The sequence below is a fragment of the Taeniopygia guttata genome, chromosome 10 (genome assembly GCF_048771995.1).
Source record: "Taeniopygia guttata chromosome 10, bTaeGut7.mat, whole genome shotgun sequence".
In the NCBI taxonomy this organism is placed as follows: domain Eukaryota; kingdom Metazoa; phylum Chordata; class Aves; order Passeriformes; family Estrildidae; genus Taeniopygia; species Taeniopygia guttata.
The window spans coordinates 1,687,020-1,710,106 of NC_133035.1; the positions used below are offsets into that span (position 1 = coordinate 1,687,020).

At 50.4% G+C, this 23,087-nt stretch overlaps 1 protein-coding gene across 5 annotated transcripts in view; it reads right to left on the reverse strand.

Annotated features, from left to right (window-relative positions):
• Positions 1-23,087, reverse strand: part of LINGO1 (leucine rich repeat and Ig domain containing 1) — a 156,017-nt gene that overhangs the window by 87,166 nt on the left and 45,764 nt on the right. For all 5 annotated transcript variants that reach the window (XM_072934179.1, XM_072934178.1, XM_030281248.4 and 2 more), the window contains one exon: positions 16,801-16,843. The gene's annotated coding sequence lies outside the window, so the exon portion shown is untranslated. The remainder of the gene's footprint in view (positions 1-16,800; positions 16,844-23,087) is intronic.

The following is a 23,087-nucleotide window of genomic DNA, read 5'->3' on the forward strand; positions in this document are numbered from 1 at the left end:
CTGCTTTCAATTATGAAAGCAAAACAACACACACCAAAAAAACAAAACCAAAAAAACCTCAAAACAAACAAATAAACAATGTTTTTTAAAAAAGCCCTCCAGGAATTAATTAATGATTCATGTTGGATCCTTGGCAAACCTCGTTCTGCAGAAGTTCAAAGCAGGAACAATAAGTATTTGGCAAAGAAGGGGCAGTGGGCTCGTGCTTGGCGGCGTGTGGTGCGGAGTGCTGGCAGCATCCTTCCCTCATGGAACCGACTCCTCAGGGACCACCGGAAAGGCTCTGCCAGGCTGCTCCGAGCCAAGTGTCACATCCAGCCCCAGGGATCAGCCACAACCCAGCTGGGAATAACTGGGGACAGAGGCTTGGGAGGAACACGCCACTGCTGCCTGCAGTGGCTGTGGCTGTGCCTGCCCTGCCTGCCTTGAATGAGGTGCATCCTCCATCCCGTGTGCTCACACACACATGTGCCCTCCTGAAAACCTGGGCCTGAGCCACTCCAACTTGGCATCCTGGAGATTTAGGATAATGAGAGATCTTTAATGCAATTAATAGATGTCATGGGACATGGTCTTGTGAGTCTAGAGCAAATGAGGCTTGGATAATTGGTGCTGAAACACATATATCAGGAAGATGATTTCCCCCCCTGCCAGAGCCGGAGGCTGGAACACGCTGTCGACTGATCCCGTACAAATGTGTTTGGCTATTGGCTGGCGGCAGCTTCCAAAGTTCTAGTGTGGAGCCTCTGCCAGGCAGGCCTGCAATCCTAGCAGCAAACAAGCTGTCATTTGGTTGTTAAAAGAACTGCCTGGAAAGTGGCTTTATCCCCACATGCATGCACAAGCACCCACGCACGTGCTCACGTGCATGGAAGCAGCCAACAGGCACCGGCAGCGGCTCTTCTGGCCTTTGAGCTCTGCCTACAGCTCCACTTCCCTCAGGGGTCCCTGGGGGTGCAGAGGAGGCTTTAGTCTGTGCTCCCCCACCCTGTTATGGTGTCAGCCAGAGCAGAGTGGTCTGTCTGTCCCACAGCAGGGAGAGGGATGCACCCCACGGCATCCCACCAGAGGGATCTGCCACCTCCCAGCACCGTCCCCAGCAGCAGACCCACAAGAGCACAGGACATGGTGCTCCCCAGACACCTCCATCCCTTGGTGGTCTGGTCAAAACCATAAATAAATCTACCTCTACATTGCCTCAGCAGCACCTCCAAATACCAGACAAGGACATATAGTGCTTCCCCAGATCCCCAAACCTGCTCCAGGGTATTGCCAAGGCATGTGTAACCAGAAAGCCATGAATTTTCAGAAAATGCCTAATAGAAAACAATCTCTGATTTGTGCAAGGTTTCTAAATGAAAAGATTTGTCTTGCACTGAACTCAGTGAATCAAAATCACCTGCAGGACAGGAGTCAGGAAAAACCCAAGCCCTGGAATTTCACTGGGAAATATTCAGGAATTTTGCCGCAGTAAGGGGAAAAAGTATTTAATTTCTCAAGCACGAACCATAATAAAATGTTAAATACAACCTGGATATTAAATTAAAACATAAAAGTCAAAACACATCAAATCAAAGAGACACATTTGAATTTCCTGGACACTGTCAACAGTCAGAAGCTAGAATTATTTGCTTCAATATTCTCCCACCTGAATGTTGGCTCCATGGCTACATGCCGATTCTGATAATGTAGTTTGATAAAAAATACATTTTCCAATGGAAAATTTTACCCCTGCTACTCTCTGCCTCCATTTCCAGAGTGTCTGATGGATGATGCAGGGGAAAGAGGTGGTGTCACTCCAGGGCAGGTCCCCAGCAGACAGGGGACCAGCCTTGAGATGCTGCCCCACGCTTGGCTTGTGCAGGACCAGGGAAAATGGACCCAGCCTGCGCCCCTTAACGAATGGGAAAGCATTCCCATGGGTTATTAAGCATTTGTGTATGGGTTTGGAAACTGTAGCTGTGTCACCACAATGTAATTATGGATACACACAAGGCAGGCCATCAGAAAACAGCCGAGCACTAGGCTGGAAGAAGCCCCAGCCTCCACCAGAACCCACTGGGAACGAAGGAGATGGCACTGGGCAGTCTGAGCCATCAGCTCTGTACCAGAGCAGCTCTGCCAACCAGCCCTGGGCACTCCTGGCTTGCCAAAACCACGCTGGCTGGGGGCTTGGTTGTGCCAAGACAAGGACTGTGAGAGCTCCCTAGGGACACATCACTTCTGACAGCAAAAGAGGGAATAAACCCCGGCTGAGCCCACTCCTGGTTGTCACTGGGCACCTGCAGTGCAGCCCCAGCTCCTGCAGATGTATTTGTGGGGCTCCAGCCCCCAGGAACAAACCCACATGATTGGAGACAAAAAACAGAGGTGGGGGATGGCCTTGGTTTACTGCTCAGCAGCCCGGTGCTTCTGTGGCAGAGGGAGGCTACCAGGAGAGGTGCCTGGCTCACAGAGCATTTAATGAAGGTCCAGCACTTCATTAGGCAGCCATGGAGCCCTGTGAAGCCTATTTCCACTCTGGATCAGCAGTGCCAAGGGCACCCAGCTGGTGCCAGGGTGTGGAGAGAGCAGAGGGCCTCGAGCACCCAGGGCCCAGGACATGGAGATGCCAAGCTGTCCTGCCAGGCAGGGCTCACCACGGGACATTGGAGTGTCCAGCCCCACGTGCTGCTGGCCCAAGGGACCCCCCTGCCTGCTCTGCCTGCAGCCCTGCCCACTGTACAGCAGTACAGACCAGAGCCCCCTGAGGGGAGCAGAGCCCAGGGATAGCTGCTTTCTGCAAGGCCAGGACTTCCCCAGGGCCCTGGCACCCCATGTTGGCACAGACCACAGGCACAGCCTGGCTCCAGATGCAGAGCAGACAAGGCTAATGCATGTGACACCTGGGAGTCAGAAGTTAAAGAGCAGCTGAGAGGCAGCGCTGTGGCCATCTGCCAGGTGATCCAAGCAGTGCTTTCATAATTCAACAGGCAATAAAGTGTTAGAGGAAGGCAAGGCCAGCAGCCTGTCTCAGGGAAGGTGTCTTGAGAGCAGGGCTGGCACCTGAATCCTCAAGCCTGCAGGTGTGGACATGCAGAGGGAAAACACAGGTGCCCTGCAAGGATCCTGAAAATCTCACTGCAGAATCAGGTTGTCTTAGGTTGGAAATGCAAGATGTGGCTGGGGTGTGCATCCTATTGCCATCTGATAGAGCTGGAGCACTTATCTTCTGTTCATTGGGTAGTTTTTCTTTATCTCTTCCACAATCAGTCTCCTCCAGGAGATCTCTTCTGTTCATGGGCTATTAATTATTTTCTTATGTTAGTGGGTCAGTGAGTGTCCCTGCACCTGATAAAATTCCATCATCCCACTGGGAGATGCTCTGCCGAGGGGGAAGAACCAAGCATTCCTACCTGGATACAATCTGACTTTTGGGACACCACAGCAGCCTTTGCCCCCTGCATTCCCAGAGGAGCAGCTTTCTTCCCACTGCATTCCCAGAGGAGCAGCTTTCTTCCCACTGCATTCCCAGAGGAGCAGCTTTGTGCCCCACTGCATTCCCAGAGGAGCAGCTTTCTTCCCCCTGCATTCCCAGAGGAGCCCAGGCCCATCTCCCCCAGCCCTGGAGCTCCAGAGGAAAACTCCCCCTTGTGCAGGATCCTGCTCCAGCAGAAGCACAGCTGGCACTGCAGGAGGGCTGAGCCCCCATGGGATGGGGCTGCTGCCACCTCCCTGACACACAGGCTGCCAGGGCATGTTCTGATTCTGTCAGTCTTGTTTTATATTACTGCATTTTTATTTTTTCTAATAAAAGAACTGTTATTCCTATTCCCATATCTTTGCCTGAGAGTCCCTTAATTTCAAACTTATAATAATTTGGATGAAAGGGGTTTACATTTTCCATTTCAAGAGAGGCTCCTGCTTTCCTTAGCAGACACCTGTCATTTCAAACTGAGACACAGGTAAAAGCAGGTGCTTCTTTAAAGGATTAGATGTTATTGAGATGAATGAGAACAGGAAATAGAGTCAGACTAATGAAGGCAGCAATGTGGAAAGTCCTCAGCCCTTGGGGGCTAGGCTGAATAGCTGGAAAGAAGATTTACCTGAGATCTGCCACTTTCTGTTAGACTTGTAGTGCAGAGCATGTTCTCCTGCACTGGGGATCCATCAGCTCCAGCTGCCAGTGAAAGGGACCCGGGATGCCTTCCTGAGGTGTTCCTCCAGTTCTGCCACAAGTTGTCGGCAGAGCAAAAGTTCTCTGTGCAAGCAGCAAGGAAGTGGCTTAGAGGTCCTGGGATTTGTGGCATCACAAAGCCACAAAGATGGCACTGGGCTGTCCCATCCTGAGGAGCTTTGGAACAGCCTGGGTCTCACTGGGTGACTTGCCAGACCCACCCACCATGCTCCCCACTCTCTACAGGCTGCCTTCCTAATCTCTGCTGACCCAATGAGGAGTTGGGATCAGTAGTGACAGAAAGGGAAAGAAAGCAGCAGCTGGAGACCATGACTTAGAATATACCCAGGAACCACACTTAAGATACAGCCCAGCATGGGAATCCCAAAGGCCTGACATTGCCCAACAAAAGGATGTTCATAGTTGGCATAGGCAGCTCTCCTGCCCAGGGAGATGGAAAGCACCAGGAGAGCCTTGGAGGCACAAGAAGGGTTAACTCACAGCCATGGGAGCAGAAAATGAGGTTCCAGTTATTAGTTGATTTATTGGTCTGTCCTCAGTTGGCACTCAGGACTCAGAAGAAAATGTTCCACTCCAAAGCATTAAGCATCTTCAAAGAGCAGAAGCATTAAAAATTGAAATCATAAAATAGACATGTAAATATAGCAGAGGTAAACGGGGCAGCGAGGAGAGGAGGGGAGCGGAGCCAGCCCCAGCTGAGCCTGCAGGGCAAGGAAAGGGCTGTGGCAGGGGACTGAAGCCATGCTGGGGTGGCTGCACCGCCTAGCTGGGGGGATAACCTACAGGGAAGCTCTGGATAGCTTCTCTGAATGACTGCACTGCTCACCAAGATCTGCAGGTTGCAAACACCAAAGGGCAAAGCTGCCTTGCTGGATGTGTGCAGGAACCTCACTGCACCCTCCCCTGGCCTACTCCATATTCCATAGCTCTAGGGGTTTTACTCCCCATCTCCCACACCAATCCTTCTCAAAATACCTCAAACATGGCAAGAGAGGGGGAGTGGGGCTGCCTGCCAACAGTTCACCAGGTCGAGCAAACCCAGTCAAGTCAACCAGCTCTACATCAGGAGTCACAGCTCAATGGCAAACTGATTCTTTAGGCAAGAGCTGCTGGTCACATGCAGCATTTCACAGTCAGGGACAAGCACTCCCTTTCCTTCTCTCCTAGAGCAGCAGGGCAGAACAGACCCAAACTCCTCTGACCAGCAAGGCATCCTTCAAGAAGGATGGTGTCACCCTTCCCAAAGCACCTGCCAAAGCAGAGGGCTCAGCAGCACTCCCAAACCTGAGGATGGGCTGCTGGAGGTGCTGGTCCCTTCCTGGGTATAGAGGAAGGGAAGGGACCCAAGGTAAGTCACTACTCCTGTGTAAGAGTCCTTTGCTGGGCCTGGGAAGTGGGAGCTAAGAACTGCTTCATGTGTTGCTCCAGCATCTGGCCCAGCCTAAGGCACCAGCTGCCAGCAGGGGTGGCAAGCCAGGGAAAAGATGTAGAAAAAGGAAAAGGGAGGGTGGGGAGGACACAAAACCTCCTTGCCACAGGGGGAACATGCATCTGACCGGGGACTGGCATTTGTGGACAAGTGCGTGGCAAACCCAGCCTCCTTATGAACACCAAGTGATGCCTCCTAATGAACAGTGGGCTGCCTTTTGATTATATTTCAGAGCTATCTACAGAGATACCAAGCCCTCCCAATTTGTCACTGCTCTTCAAGAGGGTGCTGGATGCTCAGCCCCTCTCCAAACCCACTTTGCTCAAGGGCCTTGAACCTCCATGTGCAGGAAATCCCTTGAAGAACCAGCCAAACATGAAGCAACCACACCAGTGGTCAGATGAGCTCCTAAGCTTTCAAACCTCTGGAAGTACAACCATCATCTTGGGAAAGGTCTCCAGTGAGGAACTGGGAAATCACCACATCCTCCAGAGTGCTGGAGTCCCCACAGGGCCCCGTCCCACGTGTGGTCAGCAAGAGGGACCACCACCACCACCACTGCCCCTCACCACGCTCTGGCACAAACCCAGCTCTCTTGGCACCCATACCTGCTTTTCTTCTACACACAATTTTTTCTTAATTGGGAGCTTGTTAATTATCGCAATACTTTGCAGAGGAAATAAACAGCAATTAGAGAAATAAGTGGTATTTTTATTCCCTAGCACTCTGGCAGAGCTCTCTGACGCCTCCCATCCCTCGCTCCCACACGGGCACATGTTGCTGCCTGCTCCGGCGGCGCTGCCCGAGTGCTCTGCTCCGTCTGTTCCCCACGAGCAGGGCACTGTGCTGGTGGGCTGCCTTGCTCTCCCCCGGGGAGGAAGCGTTACTGTGTGAAAGCAGCAGGCTGTCCCACTCTAATCTGTTTTAAAAGTCATAAATTGCTGAGAAAAGCCAGTTTTCCTGCACAACAGAAGGTTAGCGTGTTTAAAGAGAGCACTGGAACTGTTTTTATTAATCAGAACTGCCATAAAGAAAGCATTTTAATTAACATAATTATCCTGTTTGAGAGAAGCAGCCCATACCTCACAGATACTTTTCAAACTAAAGATGCGGGCTGTCACAGTCAGTCATAATTAAGCAAAATGAGCTGGTTTTCCTTGCTGTATGTCTGCCTCTTTCCAGCCACATGCTTCTCCTTTCCTCTTACACTCAGTACAAGGCACGCAGAGACAACACAATGGGGGTGGCAGGACAGGTCTCCATCCGTGCATCTCAGTCTCCAGCACGGAGCAGCTGGGGTTAATCTCCACCCGAGCCAGCAGTGCCGACTCCAGGCACTGACCAAGCTGCAAACCATCAACCTGGAAGATGGAGGTGGCTATAAAAACCCACAAGATCTGTACGGCTCTGTTTGCAGCACAGTCTCACAGTCAACAGATAAAAGATTTATTCTCATTGAAAAAGACAAAAAGAAAACCATAAAAAGCCTGGCACTGGGCTGCCCGCCAGCACTGAGAGAGAGGAGCGGGTAAAGGGAATGAAAGCTGGCATGGGCAGGCAGCTGTGTGGGTCTGGGTTTCTCTGAGCATCCTAGAGACAAAGCTGGCCCCTGGAGGGCAGTGATTCGACCAGGAACCGCAGCCTTCAGCATCAGCCCTCATCCTCCTCCTGCCTGTCTCTGCCTGCAGCATGAGGCTCCACTACAAGCCTTGGGCAGCATCTTCCATTCCTCCCTACACAGTCAGAGGCTCAGTAGCTCCCTTGGCACAACCCTGCCCGCCCTTTGCTCCCAATGCTGAAATCCCCTTTCCAAAGGGCAAGATGGGCACACAAAGCAATCAGGCATCACCTCCAAATCTGATGCTGGCTGCTTCAGCCAAGACATCCTGCACGCCCTGCACTCCTCCAGTGTCCTGCAGCAGGACACAGACCCTTGGCCAACCAGCCAAAATCCCTTAATGGCAGCACCATTCAGTATTTTAACAGGTACTTTCAAGAATGCTCTGCTATTTGGCCAAATGTGCAGCGTATTTGTCTGTTAACAATTTGTGGTTTTAATTAAAACCTCCTTTATTTGTAAGAGATGGCTCTGAGTTGATGGGTTTGCCCTGAAATAGCACAGCACTGCTGGAGATGCTCGTGTCATGTCCTTCATTCACACCTGGTGTCATCCCAAAGGGACCAAAGTCACCATGCTGAGTTCTCAGCCCGGTGTCCCCAAGGACTGCAGGGACAAGGGCACCCATCCTGCCCACACAGCACCCAGTGCTGGGTGTCACCACCCTCAGGCAGCCCACGTTCCCTTACTGCCAGTCAAGAGCTATCTGCAGGTAGGACAAGGCAAAAAATTTGAAAATAGGTATTTTTAGATATTTTTTCTTTTTTTTCTTTTGGCGTGGTTTCCTTAAGAAAACAAGTCTCGTGCCATCACATGCTCCACGTGTTGTCTGTCTACCCTAATTACTCTCCGACTCAGCAGTCAAATTCAACAGCTTGTGAGTGACAGCTGAAAATCTCGAAGTTATTAAATTCCTGGAGGTTTCATGGAAATAGCCAGGCAGACAGAGTGGAGAGGTCTTGCTCAGCTCAGCTGAGCCAGGCTGCAGCAGGAGCCTGGGTCTTGCAAGGCACCAGAGGATCCACATCGGAGAAAGGAAAAGCACAAAAGCCCTGATGATGCAAGGAAAAGGCTGAATCAGAGGATGTAGCGTGCTAGATATTGAAATCAGTCAATCTTCAAGTATTAGCCCCTGGAAAAGGAGCCTTCTGCAGTGCTGAGTGGCGTGTTAACAACCTGTTTTTCAAACAGGAAACACAATTTCCATGGGAGAATCAGGTTTTCTGGATGGAAGAATTAAAATATTCAGGGGAAAAAAATCATTGAGCACACTTTTCTTCTTTGGTTTAACAAAGACTGACACATTTCAGGTGACTAAAAAGACATCTGGGACCCACCACAGAAAGTCTAGAAGCATCTCCTGCATCAAATTTTGCTGGGCAGGGGTCGGAACTCGTGTCAGCCTGCTCTGAGTGCCCCCAGGAGAGCTGACCAGGGACGTGGAGCAAAAGGAGAGCACAGAGTAGAGGCAGCAGGGCAAAGCCTGGGGCTGGCTGCTGTGAAGGGCTTTGTGTGGCGCATGGCAGGGTTTTACTGCTACGCCGACTATGCAGCACCCACTTAGAGACGTCTCAAGACCTACTTGTAAGACCAAATAAAAATGTATCTTCTGGTTCTCGACTGTGAGATCTGAGAAGGAGGCTTCCAAAAGCGGCCGGGGTTGTGACAGCACAGAGGAGCTGTTTGTAGGTCTCTGTTTGCAGGCAGCATCCCGCAAGCAGGGCATCTGCCTTCCCCAGCACACAGCACACCCAGGACTCCTTGCTGGCAGCCTTGCGCTCGGTGGCACCGCACTGCGTGGCACTGCCAGCCTCGTCCCCTCCCTCTGGGCCCTGTGGCTGTTGGGACAGAAGCACAGCATCCTTCCCCTGCACCGCCCGCCCGCTGCCCTCCTCACAAACCAAAAGGAGGGAAATCAGTCCCCCAAGCCACTCTGATCGCTGCTTAACCTGAGAAAATCACATTCTGCGAGTGCCTACGCCACGGGGCTCGGGATCCCATCCCGCCCATCTGCCGGAGCCCGGGCTCCCGCTGCGTAAAGGAGTCACGCCAGGTTTCATAGCGGGAACTCGGTTTTGAGCTTGTGTGACTCTCCGATGCTTTTCCTTTTTTGTTTGTTTTTATTTATTTTTTCTTTTTTTACGCGGCCAGGAAAGCGCCATATAAAGGGTAAGTATAAAAATACCGATTTTCCCCAGCTAAGCAGCCGCGTGAGCGGCTCGGCTTGCGCCGCCCTGCCTCTCGAAGGCTGTGTGTGTGCACACGTGTGTGCTGCTCCGTGACACACCGGGACATTTGTTACGGTGACAGCCTGCCGCTCCCCCTTGGGGCGAAATGGGGTTTAATTTTTAGTATAACCTTAAAAAAGGAGACTAGCAAAGCAGCTCTCTCATAAATTTTGTAAGTGACATTTATTTCTCAGTGCATTTTCGCTAGAGATGGACAAATCTGGAATTTAGGGGAGCAGCCATCTTCTCCTGCCAGCTCCAGTGTGATGATGTGGTTATCCTTAGGCTCAGCTCAGGCACTGCCTGAAAAACCTCCAGATGCTGAGCCCTCTTCTCCCTTCAAGACCTCAGAGCAAAATGTAGCCCCTATGTGCCTTAGGGGGCTCTGGGTACTTATTTTCTTATCTGGAGACCCTGTCTTTAAGGAAGCTCCCATGGGCTGGATACCAGCATAACACAGCAGGGTTTCCTGCCCAGTCTCACCAGCTCAGCCCATGAAAGCATCTCTGGCGTGCTCAGATCCCTGCCCATCCTGCCTGAGGTATGATGAGTTCGCTTCAAGAGCTCAACAGATCTTTCTGGTCACTGAGATGAGCTCCCTGCTACCTAAGCCTGCCAAGTCTCAATTTGAATACAAATAAAAGATCTCAGCAACTGGGTGTTTAATGACAGGGACTAGAAATCAGGCTCTGCAGAGTCACACCAGGTTATTTCAGCCCCCTGGAGCTGGCTTTGGGGTGTGCTGGGAAGGCTGGTGCTTCCAGCTCTGTCCAAAAGTGCAGTGGTTCAAGGAAACACAAACCATTCCAAACCCCCACACAAACCATGCCCAACCCCTCTCAAACCATGCTCAGCCCCTAAAGGCTGAACTCAGAGGAGCACAGGTGGGGATTCACAGCACAGCCTGCTCGCTGTAGTGTCGCTATAGGACACGAGAATGCACAACGCGAGCTACCTGCTACTTTGCAAGGCAAAAAAGAGCGCGTTTATTTTCTGACTTCAACTTTTATACTTCTCCAAAGGTGACAGTGGATTGGAGAGTGAATGGGTCACCTCTCCGAAGACATTGGACAAAGCACTAGTACATCAAGTCTCTCCACCCCCATGGAGGAATGCAAAACAACACGTTATTTACAGAAACTGTGTGGGAAAGTTTCCCAATAGAATGTAAACTCAGAAGGCTTTAGAAAACTCAAGAATCAGGGTGACAGCTGTAGGACACGAGAAAGCACAATGTGAGCCACTTGCTATTTTGCAAGGCAAAAGAGAAAGTTTATTTTCTGACTCTAACTTTTATACTTTTCCAAAGGTGACAGTAGACTGGAGAGTGAATGGGCCACCTCTCCAAAGACATTGGACAAACTACTAATACATCAAGTTTCTCTGCCTCTATGAAAGAATGCAAAACAATATGTTATTTACAAAAATTGTGTAGGAAAGTTTTCTAACAAAATATAAACTCAGAAGGCTTTAAAAAAACTTAAGAATCAAGGCAACACAGCCCTCTCCAAAATGTGGGTGCAGGGGTTTTGCACCACTAGGTGCCAGGGTGAAATACCATTATTTGTGCCTCGACAGAGGAAAGTGCAAGATGCCACTAGATCTATTACATCCATATAGATTCTACAAGAGACATAGGGACAGGAGATGGCCCATTTACTGCCTTGGGGATGGACTAGACCCAAAGAAACTCGTCCAGTTCCTTCACACTGACAAAAGATCAAAGGAGCAGTTGTTAATTGATAGCAAAGTCTGATGTAATTTGTGGCACAGTTATTTGCACCTAGGAAAAAGCAGGCTGGTGTCAGTCCTGCCATGACAAGTCCTTGAGTGTTGCCCTGCCTGCTGGTACACAGGGATCTGCAGAGTCAGTTACTTCGGATTTCTAGGGAACAGGTCCTTTCAGAAACTGTGCTCTGAGTCCTAAAGACTTGGCACCTCCAACTGCAAAGTGCTTCAAAATAGCCACAACAGGCTTTCCCCAGGCTCTAACAGAGTCTGGAAAAGCCTTTTCTTTGAGCAGACAAGTGCTTCCCTCTGCCGAGGTGGCTCAGCATCCTTGGAGCATCCCATGTGCTCCTGGGGATTCCTCTCTCTGCCATCCTGGGGTGGTGTTTGGGCTCCCTGCCAGCCCAGGGGATGGAAAATGCTGAGCAGAGCCAGCAGTGGCTGCCCAGGCCTGACTCTGGCAGGAGGTCCTGCCCTGTCCCAGCCAACTCTGTGAGACCTGGGCTGACCCTCAGCACTCCTCCTCACACAGCCCACACAAAGGCATCCCTTGGAGCCTCCCAGCATCGATGTCCTCTGCTCCAGGCTCCCCAGGAGCTCTGACTTCCACCCTCTCAACACACTCTCTGGAAACTCCAGCTGTAATTTCCTAGGCGTGTGACCAATCCTTGCTCTGGTGTCACCACATGTGGGACTCCAGGTCATCCCTCTGGCTGCCCTGGCAGGTTTGGGACCCTGGCAGGGGTCAGGAACCCCCCTGGACAGAGCTCCCAGAGACACTGTCTGTGATCTCTGTCCATGGAAAAGAGTTTTCAATCTTACAGGATGAATTACAAGCTCTGAGTTTTTGATATAAGTAATAATTAAGTGTGGCAGGGGTGCAAAAGTAGAATTTTAGGATTCTAGATTAGGGGTCCAAAGGGGACAAGATGGAGAAAATTGGGTGTGCCTTGTCCTTTTTCTCCTTCTTCATGCCCTCCATGTTTCACTGTGGTGTTGGCATTTTTCTGTTGGTTCAGGCTGGGGACACACTGTCCAACGTAGGTGACAGATATTGGCACGTTATTGTAAATCCAGCACAGGTAGTTTGTGGTATTTAATGTTTGTACCATCCCACTGAGGGCAGAGCCCCACACGCTGCCCTGCAGGACAGAGCTGCGGCAGGGCAGCAGAACATGTTAGAGATAAACAGAATAAACAACCTTGAAACAGCACAGACCAATTATGGCTTCTTCTTTGGCAGTGGGGCTGACAGACAGAGACTTTCTACAATCTCAGAATCAGCAATACCCACAGATTCCAACAACCACACATCTCCAGTTCCCCATGTCACATCTCAGCTGCTTCCCAGCTCTTCCCTGGCCTCTCCACTCAACAGCAGCACAAACCAGTCATGTTTTGGCAAAGGGATGCCTACAAAACCTCAGCTGCAGTCTTAAAAAAATGAGAGCATAGGAAAAAAAAAATAAGGCAGCCTCAACAAGGCTGAGCAGTGCTGACCACTGGGACCCATCACCCAGCCACCAGGGTTAGGGGTGGCACCCATGGGAGCCCTTGCCTTGGCAGCAGCTCACTCTGAACACGTAACTGAGCCAAGAGAATTGTAACTCTTCCTCCGTGCTGACTGAAGGCTGCATCATCCCCCAGAGGCCCTGGGGGAGTTGAAATAAGGATGAACATCAGGTCAGACATGTCTCCTGCTCACAGGCATGCACACATCTGCCTCTCCAAAGAGTTTGGAAACAGAGTCACAAGCACAGCCCAGCCCCAAAATCCACCCTGAAGCCCCAAAATCCACTCTGAAGCCCCAAAATCCCCTCTGAAGCATGCAGGTGAGGAGGGAGGAGAGCTCCTGCATCAGCACAGCAGGCTGCAGGGTCTGAGGACGAAGCTCAGAGATGCTCAGCCCATGACTGGCTGGTGCCCAGTGGCCAGAGACCCCACAGGGTCCTCACAGACACAGGAGACCAAAACACCCCTTCTCCCTCCCTAAAACACCAGTTTATCTGCACACCAGCTTATGGCTGATCTAAGAGGGTCCATGTCCTTGTAAGTTAAGATTTAAAGTTTTAACAAAAGCCATTTACCGTTTTGTCTGGGCAAGCTGCTGGTAGCACCAGAAGCTCAATTTTATTGATAAAAGCCTCTTTTCTCTAAAAACATGGGACCAGTTCTCCCCATGACAGCAAAACGTGAGCAACACAGAGCTTCAGACTGCATAGGACAAGAGTTTTCCAGCATTTCTGCCAGGCTGAGGAAAAAGCCCACATCTGACAACAGCTGCAAAGGGAGCTGGTGTGAAACCCCAAGAGGGCAGTGGGCAGAGCAGGTTTCCCACCTCTTCCAGCAGCTGGGAGCACGACAAAGGATGCCAGCAGTCACTTTATAGGGCATCCATGTATTGCTTTGCTTTGCTGGCCATTATTGCACCCCCAGGGAAGCACCTGCTGTGCTGTCAGCAGCCCCCTGCTAGCTCCAGGAGCAGCCCCAGTGGATCTCTTCCAAGGTGCTCCCATCTACTATGGGGGACAAAGCAATGAGGAAGCAGACAAGGAATGCATGACTTTCCCATCGTGCAGGGATTGCTGGGATTTGCTGGAAGGCATCCAATTAGTTAAGGAGCACTCCAGAGCTGAGTCTGGTCTGGAATTGGTAATTAATTACCACAAGACAAGCATGAGTGAATGTATTGGAGAAACCCATGTCTGTCCTAGGGATGGACTTAGAAGAAGAGATTTTGCCCAGCAAACCCACACTGAAGTGGACAGGAGCAGCTGGCAAGCAGGATGACGTGGATCCCAGAAAGATGCACAACACCAGGAATGAACATCACAGCTGGCCCCCATCCTGGACATCCTGTACCAGGAACTGGCCTGTCGCTGTTGAGGCAGGATGGGGATAGAGGAGACTCCAAGTCAGAAGGCGAGAAGAGAACTGAACTTTATTAACAAGTAGCGTTTTCCCAGGCTCAGCCTGGCAGAATCCCTCTCCTTTTCTCTCGAACTGAGAATATCCATACTGGCCCAGCTGGAAGCCCTTGGCCCTGGAGCTTGTTCTCCATGCTGACCCCAGCCCGTCACAGGCACCACAGGCACAGCCAGTGAACACTTTGCTTCTGATGAGCAAAACTGGAGCAATGAAGCAAACAAGACACATCAGCCTGGCTGGCTGCCTCCTGCTTCCACCATCCACAAAGACCATAGCTTTGGAAATCCTGGAATAATTCCCTCATATTCATTTCCTTCATTAGTCTTCTGCTCCAGGTTCCCGACATGCTCCAGTGCAGGAGGACACATCAGCTTCCAGGTCCGAGGCGGCTCAGAGGAGCTGGGCTGTTGCCAGCAGCATCGGCCCTCCTGGGCACTGGCAATCTCCCACCAGGTTCTCCTGGTTGAAAATCAGTGGCTGAGCTCAGGGGAGGAGGAGAATGTGTCTTCCTGAGCATTCACTCCCAGGCCTCACAGCTCCTGGTCCCCATCTCCCTCTCCGGAGCATGTCCCCATGCGGCAGGAGCTGCGGAGCAGCTCTGCATCCAGCCCTGTGATAAATTAGCCAGGGATTCAGGCATTTCGGCACAGCTGCCTCATCCTCTGCCAGCATGACAATGTGATTAATTTTGGGTGCAGATGAAGCTCGTTTATCAGTGGCACGTGGTGGCTGCGCAGGCTGCAGGGGCGTGGGGGAGCCCCGGGGTGCGAGACAGAGCGGGAGCCGGGGCAGGAGGCAGGAGGCAGGGAGGGAGAGTGAGGAGCCAAACCCAGGGCTTCTCTCAGGGAGGCTGTTTGCCACACTGGCTCATGTTTAAGCATGCTGTGGAAGAAGAGCCCGTGTGGGAAGAGAGCTTTTATCTCTGCTAACACACATGGCCACGTCTGGGGAGAGATGTGCAGTGGGAGGTGTATAAGAGCACTGGGGAGAAGAAGCCATGAGCTGATTACCTTGTGTCAGGAGAGGCAGTTCTACCACCATGGCCAGTTCTCCCCCACTGCCTCCTCCTCCAAGCCATTTTCCACTTTCTCCCCTTTTTGGAGGACCAATGGGTCCTGTCTTGCCTGTCCCCACTCTGCAGCTACAGACACTTGCTTTTTGCTGCTGGAGGAGTGTGGCCAGAGCTGTTCCTGCAGGAATTGTCTGGGAAGACAGAGCTGAATGTTCACTTCCAACGTAACACAGCCCTGACACAGAAAAATCTCTTGATTGCTTCATCAACCTATTGGCTGAAGTTTCTCCCCATGCTGGAGTCTGGCAGTGCTGCTTCCTCAACACAGCACAGCTCTCCCAAGGGCCTGAGCTGCTCCCCACTGAGGCTGCCAAGGTCACGAGCAAAGCATCATGGATGAGGAGTCTCTGCACACTTTAGGAGTGAGGAATGGCTTTTGGGGTGAGCTCACACCGTGCCCGATGCCCTGGGGTGAGATGGATGCACAAGGAGAGGACATCAGGGCAGGTCCCCAGGCACCAGGATCCACGACCTTCATTGCCCCCTGCCATGGTTACATGTGCCCCAGACAGCGTTGTCCCCGCTGTAGAACAGCTCTGTCTCAGAGCAAGGTCCTGCCAGGAGCACCCCAAAACTCTGAGATCGCCATAACAATCCTCCCTTCAATAATTGTAGGCCTCAAATAGTGAGCCATTTGCAGCTAAAGAAAAGAAAACCCTTCAAGTTCAATGAGGCCATGCAACCTGGGACATCAGTGGCAAATCCTTGAGCACATGGCTGATGTCAATGCCTTCCACGGGATTTAATTGTCAAACCAACAGATAGCATCAAACAAAGAGGCTGCTTTTTTGGATAAATGCATACTTTTTTTAAAAAAACACATCAAGAGGACAAAGGTTAAGATGACACAATACATGGTAGCGGTGCTGATTGCAAGACACCCCTGCTAATTTAGCTCAGCACAGAACCAGGACCCTTTCTACTGGGTTAAAGGTAAGGTTAGAAAACCCATGGGGACTTTGGAAGTGTTAGATCATCAAACACTGAATAGCACAGGGACTTGAGCCTGAGAAAGCCCAGAAATGTTATCCTTCTACCCACTAGTCCCTCAGGAGAGTGAGCTGGGTGGCTGGTAGCAGAGAGGGTGGCCTGAGAGGAGCACATCCCTGGAAAGGTTACAGGTGACAACAATAGCTTGCAGCCAGGACTGCAGCTTCTGACATTCACATTTCTTCCAGGTCCTCAATGCTCCTCTAAGCCTGGCTTCTGTGCAAAGGTCCCCAGGCAAGTTGTGCTCTCCCTCCACCCATCAGTTCACCTTCTTATTGTTCCAAAGGTCCCCTGAGTCACACCCAGTGGAAATACCCCCCAGTTTTTATTACAATCATCATGCCAATCACCAAGGGTTTCAGTTCCCATCCAACAAAGATTACCCAGGAAGGATTAAAGTCCCTTCACGGACTATGGAAGGGCACTGACAGACATATCTCAGAGCATTTTCACAGACAGGGGAAATAATTCTGGGGTGAAGAGCAGCAGGAACTGGCTCCTTAACGGGGGCACACTCAGGCTCTTCCCCCTGCCTGGGGAGCAGTGGTGGTGCCCAGCCCCAGTGCCCTTCCAACCCCATGCAACACTTTTGCAACAGGCTCAGGGAGGAGAAAACACAACTGCACTTACCAGAGCTGAAATCCTACAAGGACCTGCTGATGAGGCAAGGAACCTGGAAAGGATGAGAAAAAGAGATGTGGTTCAATGGGTTGGCTGTGGACAGCAGCAGGGGAGTGTTGGTGTGGCCCAGCCATGAAGGGGTGGATGGGACAGCACGTTCAGACAGGGCTGTGGCAGGTCACCTATCCTTGCATTGCAGCAGGACCATCTAAATTGATCAGGGCCACCTAAATCCACCCAGCCCCACTTGCCAACCTCTCCAGGTGCTCAGCTGGTGCTGGCAGAGCTACAGCTACTGCACACAGAGGAATTCACTAAGGGATTAAGGAGCCATTTCCATCATTACCATCCTGGTATGAGCACTGGGCTGCCCCATCAGTGTTCCCCTCTCATCAGCTCCTGGAGCACGCCATGCAAATCTGCTCAAAGGAGTCACAACAACACACCTGGGAAACCATAAATATCTGTGAATAATCTCCCCATAAATCCATGGGAAAGGGGAATTTATGGCATTTTCTTTGGAGATTTCTCTGGGTGTTCCCTATTAAGCCATTGTGCTTGTTTGCATAAGTATTCCTCAGACAGTAAAGTCTTCTCTGCCATCAGTTATCGGCTCTGCAAACAGGAGCAGCACCAGGCGTGGGACGTACAAACACCCAGCTGTAAAGATGAGAGACTGGTTCCTATTTATTTGTGAAGAAATATCCTTTATTTGTGAAGAAATAAAGGATATTAATTGCTTAGTGCAGCCACGGCACACTCCCAGCAAGGACAGGGTGAACTGGCAGCTCTGACATGTACAGAACAACTGAGAAAAGAGAAACGAGCCAAAAAACTTTCTGTATGCTGTCAGGGTATGCCACACAATGGCAAAGCTATGGAAAAAATGAGGATTTTTCACATCACTGGGGAAAAGTATCGAGTGGAGAAGAAATGCACAAGTGCTGGAATCAGCCCCAGCTACCCAGAGAAATTGCTATAATGTCCAGCCACATACCAAGGCCACTACAGAAACTAGGGAAGGAAGTGCCTTGCCTGATAGAGCAGCAATGAATACATTTGTTAGTGATAATACATCAGTTACCAGGCTGGGTAGAAGTCTTTCCCACAAGAAAGATTGACACAGGGGCTTATTAAAGAAGGTAATACCCAGTTAAGACACCTACTGGTCTCATCTGATGAATGGTTGACACAATGCAGGAGGGGTTTGAAAATAACAGAATATGCTCAATAGTATCAGCCCACACCTCTGGAAATACAGGTCCATGATATACAGCCTGGAGATGACATTTTAATTAACATGTTCTCGTGAAAATACAAACTGGAACCCATGTGGGAAGCGCCATATACCGTCTTACTATGTTCCTATTTTGCTGTTAAAAGTTTAGGAAAAGAAAGATGGATACACCATTCTCCCATCAAGCAGGTGGTAACTAGCCAGCCAGCTGACAAATGACTGACTCCTGGAAAAACTCTCACATCAACTAAGAATGAATGGGACATCTCACTACTCTTGGTATTATTGAGTCTGTTACTGCTACAGCATAGCTAAGGATAAAAATGATGAATGATCTGAATTAGTGGAAAGTTAACAAATCCAAAGGGAAGATAGTTTTCCTAGATTATATAGGAACAAGGTTCCCAATTCCTGAAACACCTGGCAGGAAGGCTCTTGCTTTCTGGCGTCCATCAGATAAGGTTTATAATTTAGCCTGGGCAGAGGTAAGCAGGACAGGTCTCATTGCCTTGATAATACCAGTTGTTGTGTGATGACAGATAATAGTTTAAGAAGTAATAGTATACAATTAACATCACTTGTGAAGTGTTGACCCAGGAGTGATTACCCTTTCCCTGCTCATCCCCCTTCAAAGCAAACAGGGAGGGATGCCACCGGTATTACAGGGACAGGATTGGGAGTCCTAAATTGTATAGATGTTGAAGTGTTCCTAAATAAACTACGTGCAACAACAAGTGATTTAAGCAAATTAGAGCACCCATTGCGATCCTCTTTATTAGCACTGGGGACTAATCAATGGCTCTTGTCTGATATATTGCCTCTGTGGGAGAAAATTAATGAGAGAGACCACTAGCTGATTGTAGAGGCACTTGGAATGGTCCAGGGCAATCTTTCACCAGCTCTTAGATGTATCCACACTCAGCTGTGGATGCACTCCACAGTGGCTGCAATTACAAGGGTAGGCAAATCCACAGAGGTTTGAAAAGTAGCTTGGGACAATACAACTGAAGAGAATTTCAATCCTGGTGGTATTCGGCCAGTGATGACCCCATTAACAATAAGGTCCTCATTTCTGTCTCAATATGCCTCAGTATAAAGCACATAGCCAACTGTTGCACTAAATCCCAATACAATCATCCTCTTTCCCATAGAACATAAAGTATAGATACCAAAAAGTGGACACAGGTGGCAAACAGTACATGGGAACAACAAGGATTCAACTGTAACGCCATTAAACCCCAAGACACGTCTTGAACCTGAGCAAAATGTTTATCATTTTGAAACACATGCTGATGAAATCTCTGCAACTGCACTTATATGTATTGGAAAAGGATATGTTTTCTTAAGGACCCTTTGTGGTTTTATATTAGTAGGTGATATTATTGCAGATACAAGTAATCACTCGAATATTTGCATTCATAACTTTAGTGGAATTATAGGGTATGATTTTAATTATACAGCTCCTGTTACGTCCTGCCAGTTGTTACAGTTTAATTATACACTAGTTAAAGACTTGTTACCTACTTCAACTGGAATTAATCTTAATGCTGGTAAGGAAATTATCACAACATGATGACTTACAGCAAGTATTAAAACATACGAATTGATAGAAAGAAACTATAAGCACTGTCCACCATAGTGGGGATGAAATGCGGTGTGTGTTCAAAAGAGGAAAAAGAGATGGAGAACACCACTGGTGGGAACTCTCCTGGGGTGGTCATCTACAGCCACAGGAATTTATAACCTCCTGCACCACCCAGTGGTAATCGTACTAGCTTTGAGTCTATTAGGTCTGGTGCTTGTGATCATTCTGTATATAAGATTATGGAAGCTGATCATGCTTTTTGAAAGGCTTTGCAAGCTTTGCTAAATGTATTAGCAGGGATGCTTAATAAAAACAAAGGGAGGGCTGTAAAGAAGTAAAGGATATTAATTGCTTAGCATAACTTGCTTAGCATTAGTAGCTAAGATGTGCTGAAGCTTTAGGTCCCACTTTGAGCAGATTTCACCCTGCACAGCTTCTGCAAGGCTGCCTCGGTTAATTGCCAGGAGAGCAGGTTGTATTTCAGCTATGACATTTCTCTGCATGTTTAACATATCCCTATCATGGCTCCAGTGTACTTCTGCATAGATGGGTGGGAGACGGGGGAAAATGAAAAACACGTTTTCTTCCAGCATGAAATTGTGAGAGTGTCCTCCACTGAGTGCAATTACTGTGTATATGACTTCTGTAGGCTGGCTAATACTGCTAAGTATACTGGAGATTAAGGGATTTGGGGCTCTAAAGTCCATTTCATCCATCCAGGCCTGAGCAAGGCAATGAGAGCAGGGAAAAAGTCTCGCAGGAACCACTGGACCAAGCAGGGTCTGGCCTGCAGGTGACCGCCCCCCACGTCCCCTTGCTGCTCTCAGACCTGTCCCAGGCAGCTCTGAGCTCTGTGGGGGACATGGAGGAGGGTGAATGCAGATGCCAGGGCCAAAGCACCTGCAGTCACATGCCAGGGCTGACCCCTCACCAGTGGCTACCAGACCCAGCACACCCCATCAAGGATGCTCCCGAGCCTGTGCCAAGCACTGCTGTCATGTTCCTGGATGGCTGAGCCCTCCCTAGGGTGGCACGGCAAGGACACGGGGGACAGAGGGAAGGACTTAAGCAGCCATGGTGTTGCTTCTGAGAGTGCTCAGGAGGCAGAGGAGAAGAGCTGTTATCCCTGAGTGGAGACCTAATAACAACACTGGAGATTTCTGCTTTGGCCGAGGCGATGGCCTCTCCCTGCCCCATGGAGAGGGAAGCTGCAGGGCTGCCCATGGGGCTGGACTGTTCTGCCAGTCCCCAGCCCTGCTGCACCTTGGCTCCTCATCAGAGACTTACCCTGGGGGTGCAGGCTGAGCTAATGGGGGGAATAGCCTACCCCAGCCTCAAAAAAACCTCTCCTACAGAGCCAGCATCCTGCCCAGTCCAGAGCAGGCAGAGGCCAAGTCCTGCTGCCACTCCTGCCCAGAGGGGAAGCCATGGCAATCTTCCCCCAGTTCTTCCAAGCCGATGGAATATGAAGCAGAGCAAATACTGGGTTGTTGTGAGGGCACTGAGGAGTGAAGCAGAGCAAGGAGATAGCTCTGAGTAGTAAAAGCTGCCCTTACATTATGAGCTCAGACACAGCCTTGTGCATCCCCAAGCAGCAGAGGAGCCATCTCCACTTTGATCTGAGTTTGATTTAAAATGGAGCATCTCCCTCAGCATCACCCTTGGGGCAGCAGTGCAGCAACCTCATTTTCCTCTGCTTTATCCCTTTTGCCACCTGCTGTGTGCCCAAGGTCCCAGGGCCACTGGCTCCCTGCACCCCGGCCATGATGTTCTGGGTACAGCCCTCAGCTGTGGGTGCATCCTGCTCCCTCTCTGCTCTGGGGTGGGGATGAGCCAGCACAGAGCCAGGGAAATGAGAACTTGCTGGGGCATAATGCCAATTCAAGGCCCATTAACGTCCCACAAATCCTCTGCTCCACGGCCTTATCTTCCTCTGCCATGTCCCCTTGCTCCCCTACCCCCCCACCCTCCTCCTCCTCCCAGCCTAATGGTCCTCTGGGATGTGCAGACAAGCTGTGTAGGTACTCTTGGCTGTGCTTGGGAGCCCTTCAATGGCAGTATCTGCAGGAAGGTCTGATAGGTGACATCCCTGACACCCCTTGGTGACACCTCTGAGACCCCAGGCACCCACAGGCCATGGGATTGCCCCACCTAGCACAGCTCATGGCCAAATGCTCTCCTGCTCTTGCAGACTGAATATCAGGCTTTGAACGTTAACTTTTACAGCATAATATATCCTGCACCAACCCACATTGCCAGGAGATACCCCAAAGCCATCACCTGATCTGGGTGCAAATGATTGTTTAAACACCCCACACAATCCTGTGCATACAGAATAGATTTACTGTCACTTCTTGTAAAATTAGGAAGGGATAAAACCAAACAGCTGAGCACCAATGTCTGCTGGGCAAGGGGAGAGCAACACCAGCATGGCTCAAGGGCTTTGGCTAGAAAGGGAGCTCCAGAATTAACACCAGCACAGTTCACCATGGGGCATCTTTACTTCCATTCCCAAAGAGTGGATTTGAGCTGGGAGCTCTCCTGACACATGGCAGCCTGGCCAGCAGTCATGTTTCAGTGCTCCTTCACTGCAGGGCAGGAGGGGCAGGAGGGGCAGGAGGGGCAGGCAGCTCCCCTGGGAGGTCCAGTGAAGCTCCTCAGATCAACAACAGATGAAAAGCACTGACAGAGGAGCTCAGCCTGGCTGCCCTCGCTGCCAAGGCTCTCACTGCACTGCTGGCCTTGCTGGAAGTCAGTGGCAGCAGAGCCAACAGCAGCCCTGCCACTGCCCAGGAACAGCTTCGGGTCCCTCCATGACCCTCATTCCCCCTGACCTGAGCTGTCTGTTCCCCTGGCAGCTACATCCATGGGCTCACAGCACTGGTTCTGCACCTTTTCAGCAAAGAGCCTATGTTTTACAGAAATAATTGAACTCAGCCCAAGCCTTAGTATTCCACCAGAAACTGTTTGCACAGGAGGTTTGTGTCCAGTCCGTTCCATCAAGAGGCACTACGTGAGGAAGGGCTTTGGAAAACAGAGCATTCCTCGAGGCAGCAGATAAATGCTGGACCAGAGTTAGTGGCTGGAGGCTGGAATCTAGGCAAACTGAGACTAAAATAAGGCCTAACTGCTGGGCAGTCACAAGGAATATTGCAGCAGCTGAGTTAGGAACAAGGGGAATAATCAGCCTTCAGCTATGTCAAGGGAAAGTGAGGTTGTTTCTCCAAAGGAAGTGCCACAAGCAACATCCCAGAGTTATAAGTGGAATACAACTGTGGAGAGTCTGGTTTCCACCAGTGCTACAGACCTGTGACATGTGCTTGGGGATGGTACAGCCACCATGGTCTCAGATTTGGCACCATCCAGCCTGCAGGTCACATCCCTCTCCAGCCATGCTGAGGCTGTGGCACAGGATGGGAGAGGAAAAGCATTCCCAAGCCCATCTAACCTGCCTATGAGAGCTCATGGCATCCT